Source organism: Gopherus evgoodei, unplaced genomic scaffold (assembly GCF_007399415.2).
Source record: "Gopherus evgoodei ecotype Sinaloan lineage unplaced genomic scaffold, rGopEvg1_v1.p scaffold_38_arrow_ctg1, whole genome shotgun sequence".
Classification (NCBI taxonomy): Eukaryota; Metazoa; Chordata; order Testudines; family Testudinidae; genus Gopherus; species Gopherus evgoodei.
Genome location: NW_022060059.1, coordinates 4,155,552 through 4,174,916, shown reverse-complemented (window position 1 = coordinate 4,174,916; position 19,365 = coordinate 4,155,552). Strand labels below are relative to the sequence as shown.

Sequence of the window (19,365 nt, the reverse complement as noted above, 5' to 3'; positions counted from 1 at the left end):
CCCACTTCCCTTCCCCCTCTTTACCTCCTCCCAGATTTCCCCGCCCTGGGTACTCTAGGATATTCCCTACTTCAAGTCCTTGAAACACAAGTACCGAGAGATCAAATCTCTCTCTCCTCTCACCCAGAGAGTACGCAAAGTCAGGCTTAGTAAATCTAACACAAAGAGATTTTCCCCCTCCCTTCGTTCCTTAGCCTTAACCAGTGAAAAAACTCAAACAGGTCTTAAAAAGAAAGCTTTATATAAAAAGAAAGAAAAAGACATAAAAATGGTCTCTGTATCAAGGTGACAATATACAGAGTCAATTGCTTAAAAGAAAAAATGAATAAACAGCCTTATCAAAAAAGAATACAATGTAAAACATTCCAGCAACTACACACAGGTAAATACAAAAAAACAATATAAACCTATTGTCTTACTATCCTTGTACTTACAACTTGGAAACAGAAGATTAGAAAGCCTGGAGATAGAGAGATCACTCTCAGAGCCGAGAGGGCCACCGAACCAAGACAAAGAACACCCACCCAAAAACTCCCTCCCTTGACATTTGAAAAATCTTGTTTTCTGATTGGTCCTCTGGTCAGGTGTTTGGTTCCCTTTGTTAACCTTTTACAGGTAAAAGAACATTAACCCTTAGCTATCTGTTTATGACAGAGGGGGTCAGGGCTCTGGGCTTGGGGTGAAGGCTCTGGGGTGGGGCCAGGAATGAGGAGTTTGGGGTGCAGGAAGAGGGGCGGGCTTAGGCTGGGGCAGGAGATTGGAGTGCAGGCATACCTTGGTTGGCTCCCAGTCAGCAGCGCAGCAGGGGTGCAGAGGCAGGCTTCCTACCTGTCCTGGCACTGCTGACCACGCTGCGCCCTGGAAGCGGCCAGCAGCAGATCCAGCTCTTAGGTGGAGGCGCGAAAGCAGCTCTGCGTGGTTCTTGCCTGCAGGCACCCACCCGGAAACTGGCCAATGGGAGTGCAGAGCCGGTGCTCACAGTGAGGGCAATGCAATGAGTCCCCTAGGAGGTGGAACTGCTGCTGGACGCTTCCAGAGCACAGCACAGTGTCAGAACAGGTAGGAACTAGCCTGCCTTAGCCAGCACCGCCGATGGGACTTTTAACAGCCTGGTTGGCACTGCTCACCAGAGCCACCACGACTCAGTGCCTTACATTCCACCACCTAGTACTGGGTCATGACCCACAGTTTGAAAACCACTGCTCTAGCATGGCTGAGGTGTCTGGGCACTGCTGTAACCCTCATGCTCTTGGTAATGCTGCTCAGATTGGCTTTGGTCTGTGTACAGTACAAACAGTACAGCAAGTCCAATTGCTTTCAACGCCCGTTCGGGGTAACCTGTTGCTGGCATCCCGTATCAGCAGCAGGTTTGCTGCCTAGGGTGATGGTTGATGTAGCAATGCAGTGTATTATAATTACATGATTGCTCTGAGAAGGATGAGATATGCTAGTTAGAAGTTAGATGGGCCCAGATCGTATACTGCCCAATAAGTTATATAAACTATAGATAGCTAGAAGAGTCTTCTTGCAAGCTGCATTGACAACTGGGGTTTTCTGAAGTTCTGATGTGGTCTCTGGAGTCAGTGACGCAGTGAGAAAGCCGCCTTTTCCGCAGCCCTGCTCCAGGGAAGGATTAGCGCCTGCTGAACCACTTCTGACAGTAACGACAGCATATGGTAACCCGATGGTAGCTTTCACTTGTGACTTTTCAAACCGGAACCCAGACGGGTGAGGGGCTCAGCAGACTCATCTGCCACGTATGAGACTGTGTCCAAAACATTTCTGAGAAATTCTACCACAGCCTCTGCTGCTGTGATTCGCACAGCTGGCATCAGCCTTCTCAGAGCAGCAGGCACTTTACCGAATCATGTGGTTAAACATCCTACAGCCCACAAAGACATCCCATCCTTGCATGCTCCAGAGTGACCCACTCCTAGTTCTGGCCAGTTTGGTAGGCCAGGACAGCAGTTCCCAACTGCTAACAATCAGGCCTCTATTGGTACCTGAGGCTTTTGTGACTGGTGCTCTGTACTGAATGTCCTTACATTGCTGTTGTAATGTGGTCACCTACCATTCTGTTGTGCATGCTCTGAATAGAAATAGAGGCTGGCCCGGAGGCGCGCTTGTGAGAAACGAAGCAGCACAAAGCCCTAGGAAGTAAGAATGTGCCCCGTTGAACGGGAATTGGCTGGTATGTAGCACATTTCCAATGATCCCACAGCATTGAGCATATAGGCCAGAGATGGGCAAACTACGGTCCACGGGTCAGATCTGGCCCATCAGGGCTTTGGATCTGGCCTGCGAGATTGCCTCCCCCATAGCACTGCAGGGCTAAGGCAGGCTTCCTGTCTGCCCTGGCCGTGCGCCGCTCCCGGAAGCGGCTGGCACCACATCCCTGTGACCCCTGGGAGGTGTGGGGGGGAAGAGGGCTCCGCGCGCTGCGCTCGCCTGCAGGCACCGCCCACCTCAGCTCCCATTGGCCGGGAATGGGGTACTGTGGCCAATGGGAGCTTCAGGGGAGGTACCTGCAGGCGAGGGCAGTGCGCAGAGCCTACTGCCCTGCCCTCCCCCAGGGGCTGCGCAGTGCCAGGGCAGGGAAGGAGCCTGCCATAGCCCCTCTGCATGCCGCTGCCACCCCAGAGCCATTCAAGGTAAGCAGCGCCGGGCCACAGCCCACAACCCGAACCTCTCTTGCACCCCGCACCCCAACCTCCTTGCCCTGAGACGCATGTCACACCCTGCACCCCTTCTGCATCCCCACCCCTTCTCCTCTGAGCCCCCTGCTGCACCCTGCACCCCTCGTGCACCCCAACCCCCTGCCCTGAGGCCCCTCCCGCACACCTCACCCCTCCCTGCACCCCAGTCCCCTGTCCTGAGCCCTGTCCTGCACTCCACACCCCATCCTGCACCACAACCCCTTGCCCTGAGTCCCTCCTGCACCCCGCACCCTCTCCGCACCCCCTCCCACACCCCGCACTCCCTCCTGCACCCCAACCTTCTGCCCCAGCCCTACATTCATGGCCCTGTATACAATTTCCCCACCCAGATGTGGCCCTCAGGCCAAAAAGTTTGCCCACCCCAATGTAGGTCCAGATCCTCACAGGTACTCAGGCACCTAAGTCTCATTGATTTCAATGGGAGTGAGGTGGCTAAATACCTTTGAGAATCTGTGTTTTAGTGTCTTTCACTGTGGTACAAGAGAGGGATTCCAGGCCCTGGTCTTTGTCTCTTAGTTCTGTGGCAGAGTCCTGTATCCTGAATCTTTCTGCAGGACATCTTCAAGATCTGGCCTTTCCCACTCATCCACACAGCTAAAACTCTCATCCAGGCTCTCATCATCTTGCATCTCAATTACTGCCACATCTTCTTCTTTGGCCTCAGCAAATGCAACACTGCCACTGTCATATCTATTCAGAAGGCTGCTGCAAAGACAATTTTCCTAGCCTATTGCTTTGACCATGTCACCCCTCTTTGTGTCCCTCCACTGGTTCTCTTTTCTCTATCACATCCAACTTGTCCTTGCTTTCAAGGCTCTTCATGGTCTAACCCACCCCATCAAAGGTCAAGCCCCCTTCCATGGGTATAAGATCCCAGCCTCCATTACCCACTTGTTACACATTCAAACAAGCCCCTTTGTGCTTTCAGCCGGGCTAACCCTCATGCCTGGGACGATCTCCCTTTAAACACCCACAAAACCACCTCATCATACTCCTTCAAATCCCTCCTTAAAACTCTCCTCTGCCTTGAAGCTTACAAAAACTTGACAGTGGCTAGACTGCTGGGGTGCTGAGACCACTGCCAATCATACTGACTAATCTGGTCTCACTGTTTCCTTGTGCTCATGCATCTGTCTGAATCCATCCAGTGTCTCTTGTCTGATACTTAGATTGCAAGCTCTTCGGAACAGGGACAGCCTTTTGGTTCTGTGTTTGTACAGCCCTTAGCACAGTGGGGTCCTGTTCTGTGGCTGGGGCTCTTAGGTGCTATAATAATACAGTGGCATAGCTATCAGTGAAATTTGGGTGGGCTCCAACTTATGGTGGACGAGCAATGATTGCAAGTGGTTAGCAGGATGCAGAGAAGGGTCTGTGCTGGCTCGTGGATGGGGGTGATCTCCAGAGCCCCACAGGTTACACTGTGGCACAAGAGAGGGACAGTCAGTGCCTGCACGAGGCCCAGTTCTCGCCAGAGTTGCGCAGGGCTGGGAGAGGTTTGAGGTGCTGGGCAGAGGCAGTGGTGGGGCCAGCCAAGCTGCTGCATACCACTCCCTGACAGACACAGCATTTTCCAAATGGGCCAAGAGCCACCCGCTTTTTCCTGATTTACAACCATGTGGACATTGGCTTTTGCATTCAGCTATGGGTGGATTTGGGTGCTAATTGGATGCATCATGGCCCATCCATGGCTACCGCCCTGTGATAATACAAACAAACTAATAGTAATCATAACAGAGCAAAGATAGTGCCTGACACTGCTCAACACTGAGCTCCTGCTCTACCTTCACAGGCTCTGACCCAGCCTTCTCTCAGGCAGGAGGATGTTAGGTGCAACACAGCATCTCAGAGGGGGAAATCCTCAATCCATCAAATGACATCCAGGGGAAAAGAAGAGCTTTGCTCCATCACAGCATGTTAATTATGCTGCCAGGGTGCAAGGACAATCCAACATAGTTCAAGCATTTTGTGATGGAAAACACACCTCTGAAAGTGCTTTCCAGGCAGCAGAGCTGAGCATGGGTGTGGAATGCGTGACCAGTTCACCCTCCCCATTGGTCCATCTTAATCACAGCTTGAAAGATAAGGCATCACCCAGCCTGCCCCAAAGATTCTTCTCTGAAGTGCTCACAGTGGGAGAGTCTTGTCAATGTCAACTCCGCACCTGATTCGCCTGGAAAGAGCCAGCTGAGGGCCACAATAAGTGTAACACCATTCTGAATTTCATCTGAGCCACAAATAATCATGGCTGCAAGACCAAAAGAAACTTTTAAATTTCCTGCAAGCAATACTGGTAGGATGAGAGGCAGTCTTTTAAACATGGGCACTGCCCTGAGAGCTTCAGCAATAGGACACTCCCTTAATATCCCAGGCCTCCTGTAGACTCTGTCTTCCCCTCCCATCCCATCCCTTCTCAACATTAATTCATCAGGTTTTCCCACAGCCTGTCTTTCTTTCCTGCGATGGACACCCCCATTATTATTTAATTGGCATCTAAAGTGTGCTAGGCACTTTACAGGGTAAATGAAAGCCTGAATTCCTGCCCCACTGGTCTGAAAGTCCAATCACAGGCAAATGAGGACAGACAAGAGGACTGGGCAGAGGGATGGGAGGACTAAGGTAGGACAGGGTGGTTGCTTTAGTTAGTACTGCATGAGTCAGAGGGGGTTTTATTTTGGTACATGTTTCTAAATTGTTCCATGTGACGCCTTCATGCTTTCGAATTACTGGCATGTGGGATAAAGGGGGAGCAGTAGAAAAGCAGAGGGGGTGAGGCTGGAGCCAATGAGGGAGAATACAGGTATGTGATGGGAGTTGGGCAAGGGGGAGTGGGGCTTATGCCATAGCAACCTAGAAGGGAAGAGACCAAAGACAGGCAAGTCTCGTTTTCCCTGGTGACATCAGGGAGCCAAGCCTGACTCATCCCTCAGCTCTTTTGCTGGCTGGTGCTGGTGGCTGCTAGCAAGAGCTTCTTCTGCAGGCGGGCAGTGGCCTTGTGTCAGCCATCTCGGATGCTTTTTCTGGCTGCTTTTCTCTGTAGGGTCAGCTGGATTTTGCTATGCTGTGAACCAAGAATTGTGTCCCCAGTCAGACAAGCTGGAGATACAAGCTTTAACAGTGGTGTCAGAGCAGCTGGCAGGAGAGGAAGGGTAGGAGAAGAGTTTGAGAGCGAGAAATGGAGAGATGGATTACATTCAGAGGATGGACACAAGGACACAGGTGAAGAAAGACTCCGGGAAAAAACAGAAACTAGGCTGGCTTGCTGCTTATGTTCATAAAGAAACAGGAAAATAAACAACACATCAAACAGGCATGAAGTCAGCTCAGCACCATATGTCTGGAAATGTTATTAAGCACATTACTCCTCAGCTGGGTATAAGGAAGTGCAGCTGCCAGCCAGACACTGTTACTACACATCCACTTGCAAACTCCATTTGTATTCAGACCAATAGGAGTTTGGAATAACCCCTTCCCTGCCAAAAGAAATATTCTGTATGGGAACTAATGTCATGCAGTATGCCTGCGGATGTAAGCAGCATGCATGTTTAAAGATTGCTCTGCCACAGATGTGGAAGAGCAGGTATAGCATGGGAAGGACAATGGTCTATGGTAGGTGTAGAAACACCCAGGGCATCTTCTGTGGCCCCAGGCCACAGCACTGATTCTCAGATGTCCTCTCTAAGAATGAGCATAAGGGGTCAGAGAGAGAAGTGCAGACTTTCACTCCACCTTTGCATAGGGACCAAGAGTACTATGATTAGGGATTTCACACCAGATCTGATTGTGTAACAGAGGTACTGTTTTAATTACAAATCAGTACGGCCTTAGCTTAGCCAGCTGCTAGATGAAAGATTCCAGCAGCAGACTGAGTGTTTGGGACCCATCTTGGGCAGACCAAGATTGTATGGGGTGGACATGGGCTGAGATTTTAGAGCAGGAGAATATGTGGACACCCTTATAGGCAAGATGCCTACCTGAAGGGCCCATACATTGGAGACTAAGTGAGCTTTAACCTTAGGAAACTTTTAAATACCTCAAGCGACCCACTGCATGTAGATGACAACTTCATTCTAACACTAACCCTCTGCTTTTCCACATTGCTTTTCACATAAGGATCTCAGAGCACTTTACACACATTCCTTTCCTTCATGAATTCATCCACACCAAATCCCTGTGAGGGAGGCACCGTTATCCCCACTTTATAGTCAAAGAAACCAAACTAGAGAGGTGAAATGACTTGTCCAGGAACAGAAAGCAGGACTTCCGCCTCCTAGTTCCCTGCTCTTCCCAGTCGGCTAACCTCATAATCTTTTAGGGATCACTTTAGCAGTTGACTCAGAATCTCAGCCCCCTCCTTTATATCTGTAAGCAGAGTCAGGATAAGCTCTACCCTGACATCTGGTGGAAAGAATTTCAGAGAGTGTATTTTCATAGGCACGCCTACCCTATCCCAGACTGCTGAGTTGTGGGACTGCTTGGTGACAAATGACTCACCCTCAGTTGGGTGGTACTTGCTAGACAAGGGACATGGGTTCCAAACCCAGTGAATTGAGAGAGAGGCTGGGGATAGGTATCTGTGCCTGGTGGTGCAGTTGCCTTGTGGAGCCAGAAGCACCAGTTCCACCCCCTTCTCTCTCTCTCCACTGTGGAATGTCAGAGTTGATTTTTTTATTCCCTCAAGAATCTAAATACAGGTTACTGAGCTGAATTCACTTTGGGCTAATGGTGCACTAGCACTGGGGCTCCCCTACTAAGAGCTGAGATCACTAAGAGTTGAAATCACTAAAGAGCTGAAATTACTGAGCTGAGAGCACTGAGTACTGTGCTAACTAGTGGGGGAGCCTGAAGATATGCTGTGGAACAGAGCGGCTGGCGGAGTGGAGCAGTTGTGGGGACGGCTGGAGTGGATCACGGGACAGCTGGTGGCAGCGGAGCGGCTGGCAGAGCGGAGTAGCTGTGGGACGGGTGGAGCGGCCCACAGAGTGAGTGGAGCCGAGCAGTTTGCAGGGAGAACTGGAGCAGCTCATGGAGCAGAGCAGCTGGTGGAGCGGAGCAGTTTCTGAGGACGGCTGGAGGAGCAGAGTGGAGTGGCTGGTGAAGCGGAGCCGTTTGTGGAGAAGGCAGAAGCAGAACCCACGGAGAGGCAGGGCAGTTGGCCCTGGACCACGTAAGGTGCCCCTTTCTACCAAGGCTGGGGGGAGGGACCTCTACAGATAAACTCTCGAACTCTGGGGTGGCATTGACCAGAGACTTTTGGGTTGTTGGACTTTGGGGTGATTGGACTTAAAACCCTAAAGGGAAAAAGGACAGTGCCAAACGTACTTGGAGGTGGGTTTTTGTTTATGGTTTGTGTTATAACCCTGTTTGTGGTGTTTCTCCAATGGGATGCCGCATTGATTCCTTCCTTTATTAAAAAGATTTTGCCACACTCAGACTCCGTGCTTGCGAGAGGGGAAGTATTGCCTCCTAGAGGCGCCCAGGGGTGTGTGATATGTGGGTGTCCCAGGTCACTGGGTGGGGGCTCGAGCCGGTTATGCATTGTGTTACTGAAACGGAACCCCTGGATACTGAACCCGGCCCTTGTTGCTGCCAACTCAGAGGGGCAGAAGGGTTACATATCTGTTGCAGATACCTTGCAAGTGTGACAGGGTCTTTCCTGAGAGCGGTGGGAGTAGAATTGCACCTTATGAATGCTGCACCTCTACACTGCCTGTGAAGGGTGATTCTATTCATCAACCTATTAGTCAGCCAAGCAGAAAATATTCCAAAGATGTTTTGCTTTTCCTTTTATTTTATTTTATTTCATTTTTTTGATTCAGCAGCAAAAAAGACACTTACTCTCAACTAGCTCTCAACTAGAGCTAGTCCTGAATCATGGAATTTGGATCCAGAGTCAGAAGAGTCTCAAAGTTTTGAGAGATGGTCAGAGATGATTGGGACCTATCTCTGCTTATGTCTTACAATCTGTGGCCTACTCTACACCTAAAACTTAGGTTGACCTAGCTAGATCACTGAGGGCTGTGAAAAATTTTGTGCTCTGTGTGATGTAGTTAGGTTTGACCTAACATCCTACGTAGACGCAGCTGGGTCAATGGAAGAATTCTACCATCAACCTAGCTACCACCTCTTGGAAAGGTGGATTAACTACATCAACAGAAACATCCCTTCTGTTAATATAGGAAGTGTCTACACTGCAGCACTACAGTAGTTCTAGATGTGCCACTGTAACTGCTGTACTGTAGACCTATCTCTGTAAGACCAAGGCCTGGTCTATACCTAAAACTTAGGCTGACCTAAGTACAAGGCTCAAGGGTGTAAAAAATTCACACCCCTGAGCAATCTAGTTAAGCCAATTTAAGCCCCAGTATAGACACCAGTAGATCAACAGAAGAATTCTTCCATCCACCTAGCTACTGCAGCTCAAGGGGGTGGATTGACTACAGCAATGGAAAAACCCTTTCTGTCACTGTAACAACAGATGCAGTGCCATCTCTGGGCTTTCGCAGTGTCTGTAGTGTAGACATACCCTCTGTCCTTCAGGTCTAAAGTCTTCAAGAAGAAATGTTCACTAATGGTGGGCATTTAAGGATTTTGGTTATTCCATAATTGCCCATTGTGAGATCACTTTCCCCTTCCTCTGGCGCATACGATATGGGCCACTCTTGGGATATCAGACTAGACAATCTACTGTTCTCAGCCCACATAGTGCAGATGTAGAAACATAGGAATTGCCCCAAGGGCCCTTTCAATAACACTTCATCTCAGCTTCAGCGATACAAATCCCTCCATCCCTGGCCAATCCAAGTACTTTTCTCTCAGAATTCTGTTGCCTTTCCACCATGAAAATGGGTCTTTCCATTGTTACAGACACCACAGCTGGGACAAGGGGGATGTTATATAACTGATACTATGATTATTTGGTTTTCTACCAAAAATAACTGAAGTGATGCTTTGTAACTGGAAACTGAATATGTAACCCAGTTTGCTAACAACTAATGCAGCAAGCCCTGGTCTACACTACAGTTAGGTTAACGTAAAGCAATTTACATCAACCTAGCTCTGTAAGTGTCCACACTAAAATGTAGCTCCTGCCAACATAACCGAAATTTCCTAAGATAGTGGGTTTGAGACACTTCCTGCTAAGAGAACACCCTTGCTCATGGTGTTGTCGTGTTTTCAGTCCCAGCGCACACCTGAAGGTGCAGAGATGCAGCAAACATGTATTTTTAAAATTTTCAAAGGAGAGTTGCCAACCCCAATGTCCCTTCACTCCACATCTAAGGACTAAGAGAAAAAGCTGCTGTTTGTGCCCCAGCCATGGCAGCATGGGAAGCCAAAGGCCTGGAGGCCTGCCACTTTGCAGAACTACTAACTGTGGTTTGTAAATCAGTTTTTGTACCAAATTACTGGAGGATAGCTAATGTGACGCCAATTTTTAAAAAGGGCTTCAGAGGTGATCATAGCATTAACAGGCCGGTAAGCCTGACTTCACTACCAGGCAAATAGGCTGAAACTATAGTAAAGAACAGATTGTCAGACACATAGATGAACAAATTCATTGGGGAACAGTCAACGTGTTTTTTGTAAAAGTAAATCATGCCTCACCAATCTACTACAATTCTTTGAGGGGGTCAAAAAGCATGTGGACAAGGAGGATCCAGTGGATATAATGCACTTAGATTTTCAGTAAAAGCAGCAAAGAGTCTTGTGGCATCTTATAGACTAACAGATGTTTTGGATGCATCCGACAAGTGGGTATTCACCCACGAAAGCTCATGCTCCAAAATGTCTGTTAGTCTATAAGGTGCCACAGGACTCTTTGCTGCTTTTACAGATCCAGACTAACACGGCTACTCCTCTGATACTTAGATTTTCAGAAAGCTTTTGACAAAGTCCCTCGCCAAAGGCTCTTAAGCAAAGTAAGCAGTCATGGGATAAGAGGTAACTGGTTAAAAGATAGGAAACAAAGGGTAAGAATAAATGGTAAGTTTTCAGAATGAAGAGAGGTAAATAGTGGTGTCCCCCAGGGACCAGTACAGTTCAACATACTCATAAATGATCCGAAAAAGGGGGTAAACAGTGAGGTGACAATACTTCTCAAAATGCCTCAAGATAGTTAAGACCCAAGCAGACTGCAAAGATCTACAAAAAGATCTCACAAAACTGGGTGACTGGGCAACAAAATAGCAGATGAAATTCAATGTTGATAAATGCAAAGTAATGCACATTGGAAAACATAATCCTAACTATACATATAAAATGATGGGGTCTAAATTAGCTGTTACCACTCAAGAAAGAGATCTTGAAGCCATTGTGGATAGTGCTCTGAAAACATCCACTCAATGTACAGTGGCAGTTAAAAAAAGCAAACAGAATGTTGGGAATTATTAAGAAAGGGATAGATAATAAGACCAAAAATACCATATTGCCTCTATATAAATCAATGATATGTCCACATCTTGAATACTGTGTGCAGATGTGTTCATCCCATCTCAAAAAAGATGTATTGGACTTGGAAAAGGTTCAGAAAAGGGCAACAAAAATGATTAGTGATATGGAGGGGCTTCCGTATGAGGAGAGATTAATAAAATTGGGACTTTTCAGCTTGGAAAAGAGACGACTAAGGGGGGATATGATAGAGCTCTATAAAATCATGATTGGTGTGGAGAAAGTAAATAAGGAAATTTTATTTACTGCTCATAACACAAGAACTAGGGGCCACCAAATTAAATTAATAGGCAGCAGGTTTAAAACAAACAAAAGGAAATATTCACACAACGCACGGTCAATCTGTGGAATGCTTTGCCAGAGGATGTTGTGAAGGCCAAGACTATAAGAGGGTTAAAAAAAGAACTAAAGTTCATGGAGGATAGGTCCATCAACGGCTATTAGCCAGAATGGGCAGGGATGGTGTCCCTAACCTCTGTTTTCCAGAAACTGGGAATGGGTGACAGGGGATGGATTGCTTGATGATTACCTGTTCTGTTCATTCCTTCTGGGGAGCCTTGCCTTGACCACTGTCAGACGATAGGATGCTGGGCTAGAGGGACCCAATATGGCTGCTCTTATGTTCTTAAAATCTGACAAAAATCTGGCATGCATCTGACGAAGTGGGTATTCACCCACGAAAGCTCATGCTGCAAAACGTCTGTTAGTCTATAAAGTGCCACAGGATTCTTTGCTGCTTAAAATCTTGCCTCTTAGGCAATGGCTGTTGAAATTTAAAGGGCCAGGAGTAAGCAGTGCCTGTTCACTAAGAACAAATGGGCTTTAGGTTTGGTAGTACCTATGAGTTCCCCTTCCACTTGGGTGTCCCCCTACTCCTGGATGCTATTTGTTTTTCAGTGTCCTTCAGACTGGCCCTTGAATGTGAAGCTGTAAATGTGTATGTGTGGGACAGTGTACACATGCAGCATAAACGTAGGGCCTGTGCTGCCCACAGCTACACGTTTCTTGCAGAAAGGTGTGGCTGCTGCCCCCCCCCACTCCCACCCGGCTTCCCTGACATAACCTGGACCTGAAAATATCTGCCATTCCACAGGAGACACTTCTGTGCAGCCAGCTCTCAGCAGGCAGGCATGAAATGAACCTGTCATTCTTGAAGTAAGGGAGATGTTAAGAACATGGCTAAATGCAGAGTGATTTGATGGGGCTCTTGGCTGCAGGCCTTGTAAAATATGATAGGTCTAGATTGAGGGTGCTAAAGATTTTGCTGGGGGTGTCTAAATGGGCCCTTTAGGATTTGATAGTGCTCTTTAATTGGGAATGGGCTAACCCTTCTCTACAGGGTTACCATCATTATTATTGAATCAAGCATCACAACCCCTGCTATGAGGTAGGCTGGTGTTATTTATCCCCCTCTTACAGCTAAGGAAACTGGAGCATGTGGTATGTTGAAAAATTGTGATCATTCACTTTAAATTCTCTGGGGTTTTCTTGGTTTTGCTTGCAGGCTAGGGGACTCTGGAGGGAAGCGTGAGATCTGAGCTTCGCACTCAGTTTGCAGACAGCCTGGAATAAGGTTGGGTGGTGTGTTCCTCTCTCTTTTAAGAGTAGCCTACTTTGTCTTGCTCTGTTTTGAGGTTCTTGTGTGCTTATCATTCTGAATTATAAGAAAGCAAACAATATTACATAGCAGCCTTCCAGCATGTTTCTTCTACCTAGTGTCTGTGTGTGTATGCCATGAACACAACAGCTCACAGAGAGTTTCAGTGGCTTGTACAAACTCAAATCGCAAGTGCATGGCAGAATCTGGCATCCTGAGCCCCCTTGATATGCTGTAACCACTACAACATGGTTCTTCACCATGATTCCACACTTCTTCCTCTGCAGTTTTGAACTTCTCTGGCTTCTTTGTCAGATGGCGTATGTAGCACTTCAGGGGGAGAACAGCTGCTGCCACTCCACAGCAAGGCAAGGTATGGGTCAGCAGGTCAGAGTCACTAGTGGCAGGCAGGAAGTAGTGTGTGTACATCTCTGTGTAATGTGCATGTGTGTCCCGCTCTAAAAGATAAGATTAGAGTACTGGTATAGGATCCAGGGATAGCTGCAAAAAATACCAACCCCCAATAGAACCCAAGTAGCATGTGAGCAGCAGATCCTTTCTCCACCTCAGGGAAAACTTGACAAAGCATGACAGTGCAGCTGCCTACATATTAAATTGGATGCTGTCTTTATCCATCATGCTGTGCCATTACTCTATTAATCTGCTCCCTCCTGCTACAGGCTGAGCTCACTATAGATTGTATCAGATGCTCAGATCTTGGTGTAAGACCAAGAGATAATTCCATTGAGCTGAGGTACTTATCTTCCCCCCCTTACAGTAGTACCCAAGAACCTTGCAATCTTTAATATATTTTTCCTGAAAGGGGAGGTGGGAAAGTATTATCCCCACTGCTGCACCCAGGTGGAACTAGGGCAGAGAGACTAAGTGACATGCCCATGCTCACACAGGAAAGCCTGTGACTGAGCAGGGGTTTGAATCCTAGTCTCATAAATCTTAGGTTTGCACCCTAAATACTGGGCCAACCCTCCTCTCTAAGCAACTTTCCAATAGAGTGATCTGACTGGCTGCTAGTCACACTGGAACGAGAACTGGGATTAGAGCAGGAAGGGTGAGAAATTGGCACCTCTGTTCTCCTGACAGAGCAAATTACTTGGTCTTCTTCCCAGGCACTATGGGGTATGGGGAGGTGGGAGGCAGGAATGAGCAAACAGGGTAACCATGAGCTTTATTCCTTTATTATTAAAAAGTATCTTCTCAGTGCTGTTGGACCTCGAAGAGGTTAATCCTGGCTCTTACCAAGCAGGCTCTACCCAACACCCTGCAGAGTGCACTGTGTTCTATGGGCATGTCCCTGGTTTCCTCTGTAGGGCTCACACAGTGACATGGGCTGTGTCATAGTCATAGAACGCAGGCCTCCAGACTGAGGCTTTCCAACCCTTCAGTGTCAGTAACGGGATTACAGTGCACACAAGCACCCTCCCCCATCAAAAAATGCTCTATACTGGAAGAACCAGCCCCCTAGCTATGCATCCAGCAGCAGTCAGTACCAGTGCTCCTGGTAGAGGGTGTATGTGTGTGTGCACAGGCATGCATGTGCAGGTGAGGGACGGGGAGATGAAGGGGATTCACATGGACTGAGACTGCATGAAAAATACCCAGACAGGGCCCTCCCTGTGCAAAGGCAGGCATGGGAGGCCCTAGGCAGAATCCCTCACTTGCAAAGGGAAGCAGTCAGTCATGGACTCTGGCCACTCAAGCCTCTGTGATGTGACTGGCACATATGCAATGGGGATGGAGTTCTTGGCCAGCCAAATGGGGAACCAACTAGCTCCACCCTTCCCCCATTCCCAGGGATGGGTGTTCCTAGAGTAAAGATTTCAACAAGCCAGACAGCTCCTGGTGAGTGGGGCATCCTTAGCATGAGGGAAACCTGTGCCATCACACTGTCCATTCCTAGGGCTGGTCACATGCCCCTTACATTCCAGCTTCCAATTTCGTTGCTAAACACTGGAAGGCCTAAGTGCTTAACACAAACCTCCTCAGTCACATATTATTGTGGCCACTAAATCAATCAACACACCAAAAGGGGAGAAAGTTTCCCTGTACTGCCTAATACAGCCCAGCATGCAAAGCCCTGGGGAAGAGCCACCAGCATTCAGGAGAACAAAACTACTGCTGAGAGAGGAGGGGAAATGTTTATCTTTTATACTGAAATCCCAGTGTGGCTTTTTTTGGTCCAGCTCAGACTCTCTCTACAAGAACTGTTCCATTTCATCAGGTAAATGATCCCCTTCTTGCAGCCTTCAAGACAATCTTTTTTCCTTTAATGGAAAGAGAGAGGAAATTCAGCACTAGGGAGCCATATCTTAAGATCAGAAAGACTGTGACGTACAAAAGAGCAAAGCCAGTAATTTGCCACTGACTGCCCAGAATACTTCAGGACTGATTCCATTTAGAAGCAGTTCTGCTCACAATGCCTCCATTCTCTCTATTATTGTCTCTCATGCGCTCTCAAATTACCAAGGATACTTTAGGTAAAATGGATCTTTAGATGTTTGCGAGTTCATCTGCTCCTACACCATCTATGCCGCACAACTGTCAGCCTGGTAAACACACTCTACTCAGGCTCCTCCCAAAATCCCAAGAGCAGCTGCATGTTTCTGCTTAAATGATCAGGGGCAAAATAATGAACAATGTTGCCATTTATATTGTTGTTTTAAGGCTTCACATTTAACGGAAATGAGTTAATGAGAATCACATTTCTCAGATTCAGACAACACTGCATCGGGTCATATTCTAAAGGCTTCTTCTGAAACTAGAAGGGTTAGAGAATGAATTCGTCACAATTTGAAATGCCAGCCAGAATCAGCTCAGTCAAACCCATGGTTTCCCCGGATGGCAACATAAGAATTGGGATGTCGTCATAATAGGGTGGCTCTGAACTGGAGGAATATAGAGCAAATGCAGATGAACATGCAAGCAACACAAACCCTCTTTGCAGAAATATCCTTACAGCTAAAGAGCAAGGAAAAATAGTAATAATAATAATAGTGAGCATGTAGCTAGAGCTGCCATTCACAGTGATTTGAGCTTCACAGTTTATTAGAGTTCAATAAAAGGCATGATACAGAAGTAGAACGGCATCTAAGCAGCAGAGGTCAACGTCTGCCTCAACTTAAGTGACTGTCACTTCACTGACTTCCTGGGTTAATGCCAATGGCTTCTTTGGAACATTTTCCCAGTGGCATCAGAGGCCTTTTAAGGCTGATGCTCCATCCTTCTTCCACATGAATTAATGCACAGGGTGTGCTCTCTGAGGTGCTCCTGAAACAAGTGGGCAAGATCAACACACAGTGTGATATACCCCAGGTCCTGCACTACCTAGACTCTTGGGTTCCTGCCTGGGGTTAGTTTGTGTCAGAAGAATCCTGGCTTTGTTTTCAAGCACAGAGGGTGGCACTATTTTATGAACATTTTAAAATATGGACTCCCAGCTGGATTAGGTTGTGGGAGAAGGATAGTCACATGGTCTAGGATTTCCCTGAACTCTGTGTGTGGAGTGGGAGAGGGATGAGTGGGTTAAAAGCAAATTCACTCATGGAACACTGCTATTCTGATCCACTCAGAACACCACATTCAGATGGGCACAAAGGGGACATTGGGCACAAAGTCACACTTTCTTGGCGTGGTACTTCCCAGGCACTCGAGCCCAGGTTCTCCTGCATCATGCCTGGCTGGGCCTCAGCCTCTCACACTCAGCTGGGGGCATTCCAGTTTGCAAGGGAGCTGCTCCAGACTCTCTTCTTGCAAGCTCCAGGAAGGGTTAGTGCACTGCACACAGATAAGTGGGAGGCAGCAGGCACTGGTTGGTACAGTCCAAGTCTGGTGCAGTTGGAACCATCACTCTGTTCATTCCTAAAGATGCATGAAGAGGCTGGGGCAAGAATGGTACCTGGTAGGAATGCTTGAGGCCAGGACACCTGCTACCTTTCAGTAGCTTGCCCCTTGAAGAAGCTTGAACTGCCCTTTACTGTTCTGCTGCCTCTCCTTTTATCTCACCAGAATGAAGCCACAGTTAGAGATGGATCTGACAGTGAATCCACACCCCTTTGAAACTTTGTGGACATTTGGTTCCAAACTTTATAGCTCTTATAATGGGCCCAAAGTGGAACCCCACATCCAAACACCCTCAAACTTTGGGAAAGAGATCTGAATCTAAAAGCTGCTGCTCTCTCCAGAGATCAGCAGAGTAGATGTGGTTCACACACACAGTCCGGCAGCCCAGGAAATGCCAGGGATTTCACTAGGCTGTTGGGGGCTATTTGATTACAGCGTACAGAAAGAGAGGAAGCAGACATGCCTTTAGGAGCTTAATTATAGAAAGGCAGTCCACTTCTTGGAAGGAAGCCAAGCAAGAAGGGGTTAACCCAGCAGGCTTCCATTCCTCCTCCTACCCACAGACAACAGACTTTCTAAAATTCACCATCTCTTTCCCTGCTTTTGCAAAACAGATTAATAGATTCATAGATTCTAGGACTGGAAGGGACCTCAAGAGGTCATCAAGTCCAACTCCTGCCTCATGGCAGGACCAAATACTGTCTAGACTATCCCTGATAGACATTTATCTAACCTACTCTCAAATATCTCCAGAGATGGAGATTTCACAACCTCCCTAGGCAATTTATTCCAGTGTTTAACCACGCTGACAGGAACTTTTTCCTAATGTCCAACCTAAACCTCCCTTGCTGCAGTTTAAGCCCATTGCTTCTTGTTCTATCCTTGGAGGCTAAGGTGAACAACTTTTCTCCCTGAGGAGGCAGGGTCCTCTTCCCAGTCTTCTCTCTTTCCCATTGGAACCTGCACTACTCTCCATCATCAACATTTTTAGGGTAGGTAACAAAGGAACATAACTTGGCTGAAGATTTTCTAGGAAGGGAGTATAAAAGAAGGCACAGGAAGGCCACCATGGGTTCCCTCCTCCATCTCTCCTTAGCCCCGCCCGTCCCCTTTCTAGGCTCCTGTCCTTATTAGTTCAATTTTTCCATTTTTGTTGTGTTTGGGGAAAGGCTGTAACTACTGCAAAGCCAGGAGAGCAGCCACTCTCTGTAGCTTCTGGCACGTCTCTGTAGGGAAGAGTCTGCAGTGGGCTGTTTGCAGGAGTGTGCCCTCTGGGGTTAGTGTAGAATGGGTGACCCCCTCTGTAGATGGGAAGCAGAAGGGCAGCTCATACTGTGGTCCTCCTTGTTGCAGTTTGGCCAGACCCTGCCCCAGAGATCCCACCAGACCAGAATGAAACATTAGGCTAAGGGTGTGGGGCAGAAGGTGCTTCCCAGAAGAGTGACGGGGAGGGAAGACAAATGGTTGGTTTAGATTAAAGGGATTTATACCGCTGAGCCTACAGGTTGGAGTTGGGTCCCTTGCTTCTTTATTCAAAAAAAGTTTGTAAAATACCTTTCCCCTCCTGCCCCCTTCAACTGCAGCTACAGGTCCCAATCTAGCCACTGCTCTGTACCAGTGGGAGTCAATATCCCCTTTATACTCACTCTCCTACCACTGTCAAGATCTACTCTGAACATGTTAGCAAATGACCACCTTCCTCCAGGATATCCTCAGCTTTCTTGCTCCTGCAGGCAGCTGTAGCCTCCCCTCCCTGCTAAATGGTTTAGGATCCAGTGTCAGTTCAGCTACATCATGCATTAGGTTCAAATGTTAGCCAGTGCAGATTGCTTGTGGCTGGGCCAGCCCAGCAGAGGGCCAGAGAGACATCCAGTGTGAAGCACAGACACATTAAGCCTGGACAGAAGATCCAGTGCTTTTAAGCCTTCTCTGTATGCCACAGCCCTGCTCCACAGTGAAGGGCAGACCAACCTGGTATCTTCTCCTACTGTGCAATGCATCTACTGGGAGGGCATGCCCTCCTCTGACCTTGCCCTGCTACCTGTGCCCCCAGCCATGCTCCTCAAGGTGGGCATGGCAGCCAGGCCCCAGCCCCTCCTCTCGGTGCTAAGCCACGCTCCGCAGAGATGGTCACACCACTCTGCTACCTCAAGTTTCAGCCTCGCTTGCCACCCTCCCATCCCACATCAGAGGTGCTCTTTGGGGTTCACTGCCTGCCCCCATTGCCCACTGAGTGTACTGCTCCTCCCTGTCTCCACTAACCACAGAGATGGCGTCTGCTTGTCCCTAAAACTTCCTAGGAACTCCTCAAGTCACATACATTCCTTTTGAAAATCCAGTAATGGCCTCTGGTCCGGGGCGTCGTGTTTCTCTTGGAGAAGGGGGCCTGGGATCCATGACCGATGTCTTTTTGACACCAGTCCAAGCATTTCCAGTCTCTTTCAGCCCCTTCCCCCCATGCCCCGAGACAAAGGCAGAGACATAGGGGAGGCACTAGTTCTGTGCCTCGGCCCCAGCTCAGCAGCTTCTTGGAAAGTTTCAGCTGGATGGAGCCAGGTCCCTTGCGGGTGTCAGAGCTCCAGTGCCGCGGTTCTCAGCTCGAGACAAAGCCGCTCTTTAGAAATGCTGTGAGTGGCCACGGAGACAGGCAGCTCCGCTTTCTCCGGTGCCCTTTTAAAGCTAGTTCCAGCACTTCCACCCGGAGCCTGTTGCTCTTCGAAAGTGAGCTTGTCGGGAGAGTCTGCTGCG

General features: G+C 48.2%; 1 long non-coding RNA gene across 1 annotated transcript in view; it reads left to right on the top strand.

Annotated features, from left to right (window-relative positions):
* Positions 1 to 9,212: 9,212 nt before the first annotated feature.
* The window catches only part of LOC115642184, a 28,278-nt gene continuing 18,125 nt past the window's right edge, over positions 9,213 to 19,365 (top strand). Inside the window, exons 1-3 of the long non-coding RNA XR_003998178.1 lie at positions 9,213 to 9,225; positions 12,554 to 12,559; positions 18,351 to 18,356. This is a non-coding gene — a long non-coding RNA (uncharacterized LOC115642184). The remainder of the gene's footprint in view (positions 9,226 to 12,553; positions 12,560 to 18,350; positions 18,357 to 19,365) is intronic.